The 13,275-nt window shown below is 36.9% G+C and overlaps 15 non-coding genes across 15 annotated transcripts; all 15 read right to left on the bottom strand.

Annotated features, from left to right (window-relative positions):
* Positions 1 to 243: 243 nt before the first annotated feature.
* LOC125784182 (5S ribosomal RNA) lies at positions 244 to 362 on the bottom strand. Its single transcript, XR_007426902.1, has one exon. It is a non-coding gene; the product is annotated as a 5S ribosomal RNA (ribosomal RNA).
* An 803-nt stretch (positions 363 to 1,165) lies between these two features.
* LOC125784181 (5S ribosomal RNA) lies at positions 1,166 to 1,284 on the bottom strand. Its single transcript, XR_007426901.1, has one exon. It is a non-coding gene; the product is annotated as a 5S ribosomal RNA (ribosomal RNA).
* Positions 1,285 to 2,090: 806 nt separating this feature from the next.
* Positions 2,091 to 2,209, bottom strand: LOC125784180 (5S ribosomal RNA). The gene has a single exon (XR_007426900.1). It is a non-coding gene; the product is annotated as a 5S ribosomal RNA (ribosomal RNA).
* Positions 2,210 to 3,011: 802 nt separating this feature from the next.
* On the bottom strand, positions 3,012 to 3,130 carry LOC125783101 (5S ribosomal RNA). Its single transcript, XR_007425835.1, has one exon. It is a non-coding gene; the product is annotated as a 5S ribosomal RNA (ribosomal RNA).
* An 804-nt stretch (positions 3,131 to 3,934) lies between these two features.
* Positions 3,935 to 4,053, bottom strand: LOC125783267 (5S ribosomal RNA). Its single transcript, XR_007426001.1, has one exon. It is a non-coding gene; the product is annotated as a 5S ribosomal RNA (ribosomal RNA).
* Positions 4,054 to 4,858: 805 nt separating this feature from the next.
* LOC125784179 (5S ribosomal RNA) lies at positions 4,859 to 4,977 on the bottom strand. The gene has a single exon (XR_007426899.1). It is a non-coding gene; the product is annotated as a 5S ribosomal RNA (ribosomal RNA).
* Positions 4,978 to 5,768: 791 nt separating this feature from the next.
* Positions 5,769 to 5,887, bottom strand: LOC125783080 (5S ribosomal RNA). Its single transcript, XR_007425814.1, has one exon. It is a non-coding gene; the product is annotated as a 5S ribosomal RNA (ribosomal RNA).
* Positions 5,888 to 6,691: 804 nt separating this feature from the next.
* On the bottom strand, positions 6,692 to 6,810 carry LOC125784177 (5S ribosomal RNA). Its single transcript, XR_007426897.1, has one exon. It is a non-coding gene; the product is annotated as a 5S ribosomal RNA (ribosomal RNA).
* An 803-nt stretch (positions 6,811 to 7,613) lies between these two features.
* Positions 7,614 to 7,732, bottom strand: LOC125784176 (5S ribosomal RNA). The gene has a single exon (XR_007426896.1). It is a non-coding gene; the product is annotated as a 5S ribosomal RNA (ribosomal RNA).
* Positions 7,733 to 8,535: 803 nt separating this feature from the next.
* On the bottom strand, positions 8,536 to 8,654 carry LOC125783010 (5S ribosomal RNA). The gene has a single exon (XR_007425746.1). It is a non-coding gene; the product is annotated as a 5S ribosomal RNA (ribosomal RNA).
* Positions 8,655 to 9,457: 803 nt separating this feature from the next.
* On the bottom strand, positions 9,458 to 9,576 carry LOC125784175 (5S ribosomal RNA). The gene has a single exon (XR_007426895.1). It is a non-coding gene; the product is annotated as a 5S ribosomal RNA (ribosomal RNA).
* An 803-nt stretch (positions 9,577 to 10,379) lies between these two features.
* On the bottom strand, positions 10,380 to 10,498 carry LOC125783229 (5S ribosomal RNA). The gene has a single exon (XR_007425963.1). It is a non-coding gene; the product is annotated as a 5S ribosomal RNA (ribosomal RNA).
* An 803-nt stretch (positions 10,499 to 11,301) lies between these two features.
* LOC125784174 (5S ribosomal RNA) lies at positions 11,302 to 11,420 on the bottom strand. The gene has a single exon (XR_007426894.1). It is a non-coding gene; the product is annotated as a 5S ribosomal RNA (ribosomal RNA).
* Positions 11,421 to 12,223: 803 nt separating this feature from the next.
* Positions 12,224 to 12,342, bottom strand: LOC125784173 (5S ribosomal RNA). Its single transcript, XR_007426893.1, has one exon. It is a non-coding gene; the product is annotated as a 5S ribosomal RNA (ribosomal RNA).
* Positions 12,343 to 13,148: 806 nt separating this feature from the next.
* Positions 13,149 to 13,267, bottom strand: LOC125784172 (5S ribosomal RNA). Its single transcript, XR_007426892.1, has one exon. It is a non-coding gene; the product is annotated as a 5S ribosomal RNA (ribosomal RNA).
* Between the last annotated feature and the right edge of the window lie 8 nt (positions 13,268 to 13,275).

Raw genomic sequence — 13,275 nt, 5'->3', positions numbered from 1 at the left:
GGAACAGGAGTCAGTCGCCCTGTACCTATGTTAAGAAAATAAAAAATAATGCATTTTTTCTTTATTTATTAGCATGAAGAAACAATATCCTCCTTCAGAAAAATGAAAGAACTTTTAAGTGAGTATTTAATCTGTATATGGTTTACTGTAAGTGTTTTATATGAAGAGTAAACACAGTGTAGCCTTGTAAAAAATTGTGACATCATGGACTGAACGGAGTAAAAAATAAAGGAAAGATGGAAAAGCTTACAGCACCTGGTATTCCCAGGCGGTCTCCCATCCAAGTACTAACCAGGCCCGACCCTGCTTAGCTTCCGAGATCAGACGAGATCGGGCGTTCTCAGGGTGGTATGGCCGTAAGCGAAAGATCAACTCCCAACAAGCCTATTCATAAGTCACTGACAGACCTGAGTCTTTTCACTGTCATTTACTGCTCTTGACAAAAGTAAAGCAGCTCTACGGACTAATACAAAGATCTTGCCTCAAAATAAAAGCTCCTTTTAACTTTCACTACAAAAAGTAACCAAAGAAAAAAAGACAAAAACTCCCTATATGTCTTAATTTTTATCTCTTCATTTTTTTGTTCAATTTTCTTGCTCTACGTTTCTTAATCAATGGAATGGAAGCTTCAGATTAGGCCCAATAAAAAAAAGCCCAATTTAAAAAAAAATCATATTTACAAAGAATATTCTGAGAAATAAATAAATAAAATCATACACACACATTAAAGTATACTTGGCATACATTTACAGAAAGGCCCTGTGTCCTACAGAAGGTGCCTTTTTAATTTTTTTCACCCCTGCCATCCAAACAGCCTGAGTCCGCGGCACACTTGATCCAGGTAATTAAGACCTTCAGGATCACGTGAACATTCTAGACTCAGGTGTGTTAAATCTGAAATCTTTAGCGTGGTAGATCCCCAGGAACAGGAGTCAGTCGCCCTGTACCTATGTTAAGAAAATAAAAAATAATGCATTTTTTCTTTATTTATTAGCATGAAGAAACAATATCCTCCTTCAGAAAAATGAAAGAACTTTTAAGTGAGTATTTAATCTGTATATGGTTTACTGTAAGTGTTTTATATGAAGAGTAAACACAGTGTAGCCTTGTAAAAAATTGTGACATCATGGACTGAACGGAGTAAAAAATAAAGGAAAGATGGAAAAGCTTACAGCACCTGGTATTCCCAGGCGGTCTCCCATCCAAGTACTAACCAGGCCCGACCCTGCTTAGCTTCCGAGATCAGACGAGATCGGGCGTTCTCAGGGTGGTATGGCCGTAAGCGAAAGATCAATTCCCAACAAGCCTATTTATAAGTCACTCACAGACCTGAGTCTTTTCACTGTCATTTACTGCTCTTGACAAAAGTAAAGCAGCTCTACGGACTAATACAAAGATCTTGCCTCAAAATAAAAGCTCCTTTTAACTTTCACTACAAAAAGTAACCAAAGAAAAAAAGACAAAAACTCCCTATATGTCTTAATTTTTATCTCTTCATTTTTTTTGTTCAATTTTCTTGCTCTACGTTTCTTACTCAATGGAATGGAAGCTTCAGATTAGGCCCAGTAAAAAAAAAAGCCCAATTAAAAAAAAAATCATATTTACAAAGAATATTCTGAGAAATAAATAAATAAAATCATACACACACATTAAAGTATACTTGGCATACATTTACAGAAAGGCCCTGTGTCCTACAGAACGTGCCTTTTTAATTTTTTTCACCCCTGCCATCCAAACAGCCTGAGTCCGCGGCACACTTGATCCAGGTAATTAAGACCTTCAGGATCACGTGAACATTCTAGACTCAGGTGTGTTAAATCTGAAATCTTTAGCGTGGTAGAGCCCCAGGAACAGAAGTCAGTCGCCCTGTACCTATGTTAAGAAAATAAAAAATAATGCATTTTTTCTTTATTTATTAGCATGAAGAAACAATATCCTCCTTCAGAAAAATGAAAGAACTTTTAAGTGAGTACTTAATCTGTATATGGTTTACTGTAAGTGTTTTATATGAAGAGTAAACACAGTGTAGCCTTGTAAAAATTTGTGACATCATGGACTGAACGGAGTAAAAAATAAAGGAAAGATGGAAAAGCTTACAGCACCTGGTATTCCCAGGCGGTCTCCCATCCAAGTACTAACCAGGCCCGACCCTGCTTAGCTTCCGAGATCAGACGAGATCGGGCGTTCTCAGGGTGGTATGGCCGTAAGCGAAAGATCAACTCCCAACAAGCCTATTTATAAGTCACTCACAGACCTGAGTCTTTTCACTGTCATTTACTGCTCTTGACAAAAGTAAAGCAGCTCTACGGACTAATACAAAGATCTTGCCTCAAAATAAAAGCTCCTTTTAACTTTCACTACAAAAAGTAACCAAAGAAAAAAAGACAAAAACTCCCTATATGTCTTAATTTTTATCTCTTCATTTTTTTTGTTCAATTTTCTTGCTCTACGTTTCTTACTCAATAGAATGGAAGCTTCAGATTATGCCCAATAAAAAAAAGCCCAATTAAAAAAAATCATATTTACAAAGAATATTCTGAGAAATAAATAAATAAAATCATACACACACATTAAAGTATACTTGGCATACATTTACAGAAAGGCCCTGTGTCCTACAGAAGGTGCCTTTTTAAATTTTTTCACCCCTGCCATCCAAACAGCCTGAGTCCGCGGCACACTTGATCCAGGTAATTAAGACCTTCAGGATCACGTGAACATTCTAGACTCAGGTGTGTTAAATCTGAAATCTTTAGCGTGGTAGAGCCCCAGGAACAGGAGTCAGTCGCCCTGTACCTATGTTAAGAAAATAAAAAATAATGCATTTTTTCTTTATTTATTAGCATGAAGAAACAATATCCTCCTTCAGAAAAATGAAAGAACTTTTAAGTGAGTATTTAATCTGTATATGGTTTACTGTAAGTGTTTTATATGAAGAGTAAACACAGTGTAGCCTTGTAAAAAATTGTGACATCATGGACTGAACGGAGTAAAAAATAAAGGAAAGATGGAAAAGCTTACAGCACCTGGTATTCCCAGGCGGTCTCCCATCCAAGTACTAACCAGGCCCAACCCTGCTTAGCTTCCGAGATCAGACGAGATCGGGCGTTCTCAGGGTGGTATGGCCGTAAGCGAAAGATCAGCTCCCAACAAGCCTATTTATAAGTCACTCACAGACCTGAGTCTTTTCACTGTCATTTACTGCTCTTGACAAAAGTAAAGCAGCTCTACGGACTAATACAAAGATCTTGCCTCAAAATAAAAGCTCCTTTTAACTTTCACTACAAAAAGTAACCAAAGAAAAAAAGACAAAAACTCCCTATATGTCTTAATTTTTATCTCTTCATTTTTTTGTTCAATTTTCTTGCTTTACGTTTCTTACTCAATGGAATGGAAGCTTCAGATTAGGCCCAATAAAAAAAAGCCCAATTAAAAAAAAAATCATATTTACAAAGAATATTCTGAGAAATAAATAAATAAAATCATACACACACATTAAAGTATACTTGGCATACATTTACAGAAAGGCCCTGTGTCCTACAGAAGGTGCCTTTTTAATTTTTTTCACCCCTGCCATCCAAACAGCCTGAGTCCGCGGCACACTTGATCCAGGTAATTAAGACCTTCAGGATCACGTGAACATTCTAGACTCAGGTGTGTTAAATCTGAAATCTTTAGCGTGGTAGAGCCCCAGGAACAGAAGTCAGTCGCCCTGTACCTATGTTAAGAAAATAAAAAATAATGCATTTTGTTCTTTATTTATTAGCATGAAGAAACAATATCCTCCTTCAGAAAAATGAAAGAACTTTTAAGTGAGTACTTAATCTGTATATGGTTTACTGTAAGTGTTTTATATGAAGAGTAAACACAGTGTAGCCTTGTAAAAATTTGTGACATCATGGACTGAACGGAGTAAAAAATAAAGGAAAGATGGAAAAGTTTACAGCACCTGGTATTCCCAGGCGGTCTCCCATCCAAGTACTAACCAGGCCCGACCCTGCGTAGCTTCCGAGATCAGACGAGATCGGGCGTTCTCAGGATGGTATGGCCGTAAGCGAAAGATCAACTCCCAACAAGCCTATTTATAAGTCACTCACAGACCTGAGTCTTTTCACTGTCATTTACTGCTCTTGACAAAAGTAAAGCAGCTCTACGGACTAATACAAAGATCTTGCCTCAAAATAAAAGCTCCTTTTAACTTTCACTACAAAAAGTAACCAAAGAAAAAAAGACAAAAACTCCCTATATGTCTTAATTTTTATCTCTTCATTTTTTTTTTGTTCAATTTTCTTGCTCTACGTTTCTTACTCAATAGAATGGAAGCTTCAGATTAGGCCCAATAAAAAAAAGCCCAATTAAAAAAAAATCATATTTACAAAGAATATTCTGAGAAATAAATAAATAAAATCATACACACACATTAAAGTATACTTGGCATACATTTACAGAAAGGCCCTGTGTCCTACAGAACGTGCCTTTTTAATTTTTTTCACCCCTGCCATCCAAACAGCCTGAGTCCGCGGCACACTTGATCCAGGTAATTAAGACCTTCAGGATCACGTGAACATTCTAGACTCAGGTGTGTTAAATCTGAAATCTTTAGCGTGGTAGAGCCCCAGGAACAGAAGTCAGTCGCCCTGTACCTATGTTAAGAAAATAAAAAATAATGCATTTTTTCTTTATTTATTAGCATGAAGAAACAATATCCTCCTTCAGAAAAATGAAAGAACTTTTAAGTGAGTACTTAATCTGTATATGGTTTACTGTAAGTGTTTTATATGAAGAGTAAACACAGTGTAGCCTTGTAAAAATTTGTGACATCATGGACTGAACGGAGTAAAAAATAAAGGAAAGATGGAAAAGCTTACAGCACCTGGTATTCCCAGGCGGTCTCCCATCCAAGTACTAACCAGGCCCGACCCTGCTTAGCTTCCGAGATCAGACGAGATCGGGCGTTCTCAGGGTGGTATGGCCGTAAGCGAAAGATCAACTCCCAACAAGCCTATTTATAAGTCACTCACAGACCTGAGTCTTTTCACTGTCATTTACTGCTCTTGACAAAAGTAAAGCAGCTCTACGGACTAATACAAAGATCTTGCCTCAAAATAAAAGCTCCTTTTAACTTTCACTACAAAAAGTAACCAAAGAAAAAAAGACAAAAACTCCCTGTATGTCTTAATTTTTATCTCTTCATTTTTTTTTTTCAATTTTCTTGCTCTACGTTTCTTACTCAATGGAATGGAAGCTTCAGATTAGGCCCAATAAAAAAAGCCCAATTAAAAAAAAATCATATTTACAAAGAATATTCTGAGAAATAAATAAATAAAATCATACACACACATTAAAGTATACTTGGCATACATTTACAGAAAGGCCCAAGGTGCCTTTTTAATTTTTTTCACCCCTGCCATCCAAACAGCCTGAGTCCGCGGCACACTTGATCCAGGTAATTAAGACCTTCAGGATACACGTGAACATTCTAGACTCAGGTGTGTTAAATCTGAAATCTTTAGCGTGGTAGAGCCCCATGAACAGGAGTCAGTCGCCCTGTACCTATGTTAAGAAAATAAAAAATAATGCATTTTTTCTTTATTTATTAGCATGAAGAAACAATATCCTCCTTCAAAAAAATGAAAGAACTTTTAAGTGAGTATTTAATCTGTATATGGTTTACTGTAAGTGTTTTATATGAAGAGTAAACACAGTGTAGCCTTGTAAAAATTTGTGACATCATGGACTGAACGGAGTAAAAAATAAAGGAAAGATGGAAAAGCTTACAGCACCTGGTATTCCCAGGCGGTCTCCCATCCAAGTACTAACCAGGCCCGACCCTGCTTAGCTTCCGAGATCAGACGAGATCGGGCGTTCTCAGGGTGGTATGGTCGTAAGCGAAAGATCAACTCCCAACAAGCCTATTTATAAGTCACTCACAGACCTGAGTCTTTTCACTGTCATTTACTGCTCTTGACAAAAGTAAAGCAGCTCTACGGACTAATACAAAGATCTTGCCTCAAAATAAAAGCTCCTTTTAACTTTCACTACAAAAAGTAACCAAAGAAAAAAAGACAAAAACTCCCTATATGTCTTAATTTTTATCTCTTCATTTTTTTTGTTCAATTTTCTTGCTCTACGTTTCTTACTCAATGGAATGGAAGCTTCAGATTAGGCCCAATAAAAAAAAAGCCCAATTAAAAAAAAATCATATTTACAAAGAATATTCTGAGAAATAAATAAATAAAATCATACACACACATTAAAGTATACTTGGCATACATTTACAGAAAGGCCCTGTGTCCTACAGAAGGTGCCTTTTTAAATTTTTTCACCCCTGCCATCCAAACAGCCTGAGTCCGCGGCACACTTGATCCAGGTAATTAAGACCTTCAGGATCACGTGAACATTCTAGACTCAGGTGTGTTAAATCTGAAATCTTTAGCGTGGTAGAGCCCCAGGAACAGGAGTCAGTCGCCCTGTACCTATGTTAAGAAAATAAAAAATAATGCATTTTTTCTTTATTTATTAGCATGAAGAAACAATATCCTCCTTCAGAAAAATGAAAGAACTTTTAAGTGAGTATTTAATCTGTATATGGTTTACTGTAAGTGTTTTATATGAAGAGTAAACACAGTGTAGCCTTGTAAAAAATTGTGACATCATGGACTGAACGGAGTAAAAAATAAAGGAAAGATGGAAAAGCTTACAGCACCTGGTATTCCCAGGCGGTCTCCCATCCAAGTACTAACCAGGCCCGACCCTGCTTAGCTTCCGAGATCAGACGAGATCGGGCGTTCTCAGGGTGGTATGGCCGTAAGCGAAAGATCAACTCCCAACAAGCCTATTTATAAGTCACTCACAGACCTGAGTCTTTTCACTGTCATTTACTGCTCTTGACAAAAGTAAAGCAGCTCTACGGACTAATACAAAGATCTTGCCTCAAAATAAAAGCTCCTTTTAACTTTCACTACAAAAAGTAACCAAAGAAAAAAAGACAAAAACTCCCTATATGTCTTAATTTTTATCTCTTCATTTTTTTGTTCAATTTTCTTGCTTTACGTTTCTTACTCAATGGAATGGAAGCTTCAGATTAGGCCCAATAAAAAAAAGCCCAATTAAAAAAAAAATCATATTTACAAAGAATATTCTGAGAAATAAATAAATAAAATCATACACACACATTAAAGTATACTTGGCATACATTTACAGAAAGGCCCTGTGTCCTACAGAAGGTGCCTTTTTAAATTTTTTCACCCCTGCCATCCAAACAGCCTGAGTCCGCGGCACACTTGATCCAGGTAATTAAGACCTTCAGGATCACGTGAACATTCTAGACTCAGGTGTGTTAAATCTGAAATCTTTAGCGTGGTAGAGCCCCAGGAACAGGAGTCAGTCGCCCTGTACCTATGTTAAGAAAATAAAAAATAATGCATTTTTTCTTTATTTATTAGCATGAAGAAACAATATCCTCCTTCAGAAAAATGAAAGAACTTTTAAGTGAGTATTTAATCTGTATATGGTTTACTGTAAGTGTTTTATATGAAGAGTAAACACAGTGTAGCCTTGTAAAAAATTGTGACATCATGGACTGAACGGAGTAAAAAATAAAGGAAAGATGGAAAAGCTTACAGCACCTGGTATTCCCAGGCGGTCTCCCATCCAAGTACTAACCAGGCCCGACCCTGCTTAGCTTCCGAGATCAGACGAGATCGGGCGTTCTCAGGGTGGTATGGCCGTAAGCGAAAGATCAACTCCCAACAAGCCTATTCATAAGTCACTCACAGACCTGAGTCTTTTCACTGTCATTTACTGCTCTTGACAAAAGTAAAGCAGCTCTACGGACTAATACAAAGATCTTGCCTCAAAATAAAAGCTCCTTTTAACTTTCACTACAAAAAGTAACCAAAGAAAAAAAGACAAAAACTCCCTATATGTCTTAATTTTTATCTCTTCATTTTTTTGTTCAATTTTCTTGCTTTACGTTTCTTACTCAATGGAATGGAAGCTTCAGATTAGGCCCAATAAAAAAAAGCCCAATTAAAAAAAAAATCATATTTACAAAGAATATTCTGAGAAATAAATAAATAAAATCATACACACACATTAAAGTATACTTGGCATACATTTACAGAAAGGCCCTGTGTCCTACAGAAGGTGCCTTTTTAATTTTTTTCACCCCTGCCATCCAAACAGCCTGAGTCCGCGGCACACTTGATCCAGGTAATTAAGACCTTCAGGATCACGTGAACATTCTAGACTCAGGTGTGTTAAATCTGAAATCTTTAGCGTGGTAGAGCCCCAGGAACAGGAGTCAGTCGCCCTGTACCTATGTTAAGAAAATAAAAAATAATGCATTTTTTCTTCATTTATTAGCATGAAGAAACAATATCCTCCTTCAGAAAAATGAAATAACTTTTAAGTGAGTATTTAATCTGTATATGGTTTACTGTAAGTGTTTTATATGAAGAGTAAACACAGTGTAGCCTTGTAAAAAATTGTGACATCATGGACTGAACGGAGTAAAAAATAAAGGAAAGATGGAAAAGCTTACAGCACCTGGTATTCCCAGGCGGTCTCCCATCCAAGTACTAACCAGGCCCGACCCTGCTTAGCTTCCGAGATCAGACGAGATCAGGCGTTCTCAGGGTGGTATGGCCGTAAGCGAAAGATCAACTCCCAACAAGCCTATTTATAAGTCACTCACAGACCTGAGTCTTTTCACTGTCATTTACTGCTCTTGACAAAAGTAAAGCAGCTCTACGGACTAATACAAAGATCTTGCCTCAAAATAAAAGCTCCTTTTAACTTTCACTACAAAAAGTAACCAAAGAAAAAAAGACAAAAACTCCCTATATGTCTTAATTTTTATCTCTTCATTTTTTTGTTCAATTTTCTTGCTTTACGTTTCTTACTCAATGGAATGGAAGCTTCAGTTTAGGCCCAATAAAAAAAAGCCCAATTAAAAAAAAAATCATATTTACAAAGAATATTCTGAGAAATAAATAAATAAAATCATACACACACATTAAAGTATACTTGGCATACATTTACAGAAAGGCCCTGTGTCCTACAGAAGGTGCCTTTTTAAATTTTTTCACCCCTGCCATCCAAACAGCCTGAGTCCGCGGCACACTTGATCCAGGTAATTAAGACCTTCAGGATCACGTGAACATTCTAGACTCAGGTGTGTTAAATCTGAAATCTTTAGCGTGGTAGAGCCCCAGGAACAGGAGTCAGTCGCCCTGTACCTATGTTAAGAAAATAAAAAATAATGCATTTTTTCTTTATTTATTAGCATGAAGAAACAATATCCTCCTTCAGAAAAATGAAAGAACTTTTAAGTGAGTATTTAATCTGTATATGGTTTACTGTAAGTGTTTTATATGAAGAGTAAACACAGTGTAGCCTTGTAAAAAATTGTGACATCATGGACTGAACGGAGTAAAAAATAAAGGAAAGATGGAAAAGCTTACAGCACCTGGTATTCCCAGGCGGTCTCCCATCCAAGTACTAACCAGGCCCGACCCTGCTTAGCTTCCGAGATCAGACGAGATCGGGCGTTCTCAGGGTGGTATGGCCGTAAGCGAAAGATCAACTCCCAACAAGCCTATTCATAAGTCACTCACAGACCTGAGTCTTTTCACTGTCATTTACTGCTCTTGACAAAAGTAAAGCAGCTCTACGGACTAATACAAAGATCTTGCCTCAAAATAAAAGCTCCTTTTAACTTTCACTACAAAAAGTAACCAAAGAAAAAAAGACAAAAACTCCCTATATGTCTTAATTTTTATCTCTTCATTTTTTTGTTCAATTTTCTTGCTTTACGTTTCTTACTCAATGGAATGGAAGCTTCAGATTAGGCCCAATAAAAAAAAAGCCCAATTAAAAAAAAATCATATTTACAAAGAATATTCTGAGAAATAAATAAATAAAATCATACACACACATTAAAGTATACTTGGCATACATTTACAGAAAGGCCCTGTGTCCTACAGAAGGTGCCTTTTTAAATTTTTTCACCCCTGCCATCCAAACAGCCTGAGTCCGCGGCACACTTGATCCAGGTAATTAAGACCTTCAGGATCACGTGAACATTCTAGACTCAGGTGTGTTAAATCTGAAATCTTTAGCGTGGTAGAGCCCCAGGAACAGGAGTCAGTCGCCCTGTACCTATGTTAAGAAAATAAAAAATAATGCATTTTTTCTTTATTTATTAGCATGAAGAAACAATATCCTCCTTCAGAAAAATGAAAGAACTTTTAAGTGAGTATTTAATCTGTATATGGTTTACTGTAAGTGTTTTATATGAAGAGTAAACACAGTGTAGCCTTGTAAAAAATTGTGACATCATGGACTGAACGGAGTAAAAAATAAAGGAAAGATGGAAAAGCTTACAGCACCTGGTATTCCAAGGCGGTCTCCCATCCAAGTACTAACCAGGCCCGACCCTGCTTAGCTTCCGAGATCAGACGAGATCGGGCGTTCTCAGGGTGGTATGGCCCTAAGCGAAAGATCAACTCCCAACAAGCCTATTCATAAGTCACTGACAGACCTGAGTCTTTTCACTGTCATTTACTGCTCTTGACAAAAGTAAAGCAGCTCTACGGACTAATACAAAGATCTTGCCTCAAAATAAAAGCTCCTTTTAACTTTCACTACAAAAAGTAACCAAAGAAAAAAAGACAAAAACTCCCTATATGTCTTAATTTTTATCTCTTCATTTTTTTGTTCAATTTTCTTGCTCTACGTTTCTTAATCAATGGAATGGAAGCTTCAGATTAGGCCCAATAAAAAAAAGCCCAATTTAAAAAAAAATCATATTTACAAAGAATATTCTGAGAAATAAATAAATAAAATCATACACACACATTAAAGTATACTTGGCATACATTTACAGAAAGGCCCTGTGTCCTACAGAAGGTGCCTTTTTAATTTTTTTCACCCCTGCCATCCAAACAGCCTGAGTCCGCGGCACACTTGATCCAGGTAATTAAGACCTTCAGGATCACGTGAACATTCTAGACTCAGGTGTGTTAAATCTGAAATCTTTAGCGTGGTAGAGCCCCAGGAACAGGAGTCAGTCGCCCTGTACCTATGTTAAGAAAATAAAAAATAATGCATTTTTTCTTTATTTATTAGCATGAAGAAACAATATCCTCCTTCAGAAAAATGAAAGAACTTTTAAGTGAGTATTTAATCTGTATATGGTTTACTGTAAGTGTTTTATATGAAGAGTAAACACAGTGTAGCCTTGTAAAAAATTGTGACATCATGGACTGAACGGAGTAAAAAATAAAGGAAAGATGGAAAAGCTTACAGCACCTGGTATTCCCAGGCGGTCTCCCATCCAAGTACTAACCAGGCCCGACCCTGCTTAGCTTCCGAGATCAGACGAGATCGGGCGTTCTCAGGGTGGTATGGCCGTAAGCGAAAGATCAACTCCCAACAAGCCTATTCATAAGTCACTCACAGACCTGAGTCTTTTCACTGTCATTTACTGCTCTTGACAAAAGTAAAGCAGCTCTACGGACTAATACAAAGATCTTGCCTCAAAATAAAAGCTCCTTTTAACTTTCACTACAAAAAGTAACCAAAGAAAAAAAGACAAAAACTCCCTATATGTCTTAATTTTTATCTCTTCATTTTTTTGTTCAATTTTCTTGCTTTACGTTTCTTACTCAATGGAATGGAAGCTTCAGATTAGGCCCAATAAAAAAAAGCCCAATTAAAAAAAAAATCATATTTACAAAGAATATTCTGAGAAATAAATAAATAAAATCATACACACACATTAAAGTATACTTGGCATACATTTACAGAAAGGCCCTGTGTCCTACAGAAGGTGCCTTTTTAATTTTTTTCACCCCTGCCATCCAAACAGCCTGAGTCCGCGGCACACTTGATCCAGGTAATTAAGACCTTCAGGATCACGTGAACATTCTAGACTCAGGTGTGTTAAATCTGAAATCTTTAGCGTGGTAGATCCCCAGGAACAGGAGTCAGTCGCCCTGTACCTATGTTAAGAAAATAAAAAATAATGCATTTTTTCTTTATTTATTAGCATGAAGAAACAATATCCTCCTTCAGAAAAATGAAAGAACTTTTAAGTGAGTATTTAATCTGTATATGGTTTACTGTAAGTGTTTTATATGAAGAGTAAACACAGTGTAGCCTTGTAAAAAATTGTGACATCATGGACTGAACGGAGTAAAAAATAAAGGAAAGATGGAAAAGCTTACAGCACCTGGTATTCCCAGGCGGTCTCCCATCCAAGTACTAACCAGGCCCGACCCTGCTTAGCTTCCGAGATCAGACGAGATCGGGCGTTCTCAGGGTGGTATGGCCGTAAGCGAAAGATCAATTCCCAACAAGCCTATTTATAAGTCACTCACAGACCTGAGTCTTTTCACTGTCATTTACTGCTCTTGACAAAAGTAAAGCAGCTCTACGGACTAATACAAAGATCTTGCCTCAAAATAAAAGCTCCTTTTAACTTTCACTACAAAAAGTAACCAAAGAAAAAAAGACAAAAACTCCCTATATGTCTTAATTTTTATCTCTTCATTTTTTTTGTTCAATTTTCTTGCTCTACGTTTCTTACTCAATGGAATGGAAGCTTCAGATTAGGCCCAGTAAAAAAAAAAGCCCAATTAAAAAAAAAATCATATTTACAAAGAATATTCTGAGAAATAAATAAATAAAATCATACACACACATTAAAGTATACTTGGCATACATTTACAGAAAGGCCCTGTGTCCTACAGAACGTGCCTTTTTAATTTTTTTCACCCCTGCCATCCAAACAGCCTGAGTCCGCGGCACACTTGATCCAGGTAATTAAGACCTTCAGGATCACGTGAACATTCTAGACTCAGGTGTGTTAAATCTGAAATCTTTAGCGTGGTAGAGCCCCAGGAACAGAAGTCAGTCGCCCTGTACCTATGTTAAGAAAATAAAAAATAATGCATTTTTTCTTTATTTATTAGCATGAAGAAACAATATCCTCCTTCAGAAAAATGAAAGAACTTTTAAGTGAGTACTTAATCTGTATATGGTTTACTGTAAGTGTTTTATATGAAGAGTAAACACAGTGTAGCCTTGTAAAAATTTGTGACATCATGGACTGAACGGAGTAAAAAATAAAGGAAAGATGGAAAAGCTTACAGCACCTGGTATTCCCAGGCGGTCTCCCATCCAAGTACTAACCAGGCCCGACCCTGCTTAGCTTCCGAGATCAGACGAGATCGGGCGTTCTCAGGGTGGTATGGCCGTAAGCGAAAGATC

This window comes from Astyanax mexicanus, chromosome 18 (genome assembly GCF_023375975.1).
Source record: "Astyanax mexicanus isolate ESR-SI-001 chromosome 18, AstMex3_surface, whole genome shotgun sequence".
NCBI classification, from domain to species: Eukaryota; Metazoa; Chordata; class Actinopteri; order Characiformes; family Acestrorhamphidae; genus Astyanax; species Astyanax mexicanus.
Note: the sequence above shows the minus strand (reverse complement) of the source record. Positions and strands in the feature narration are given on the sequence as shown.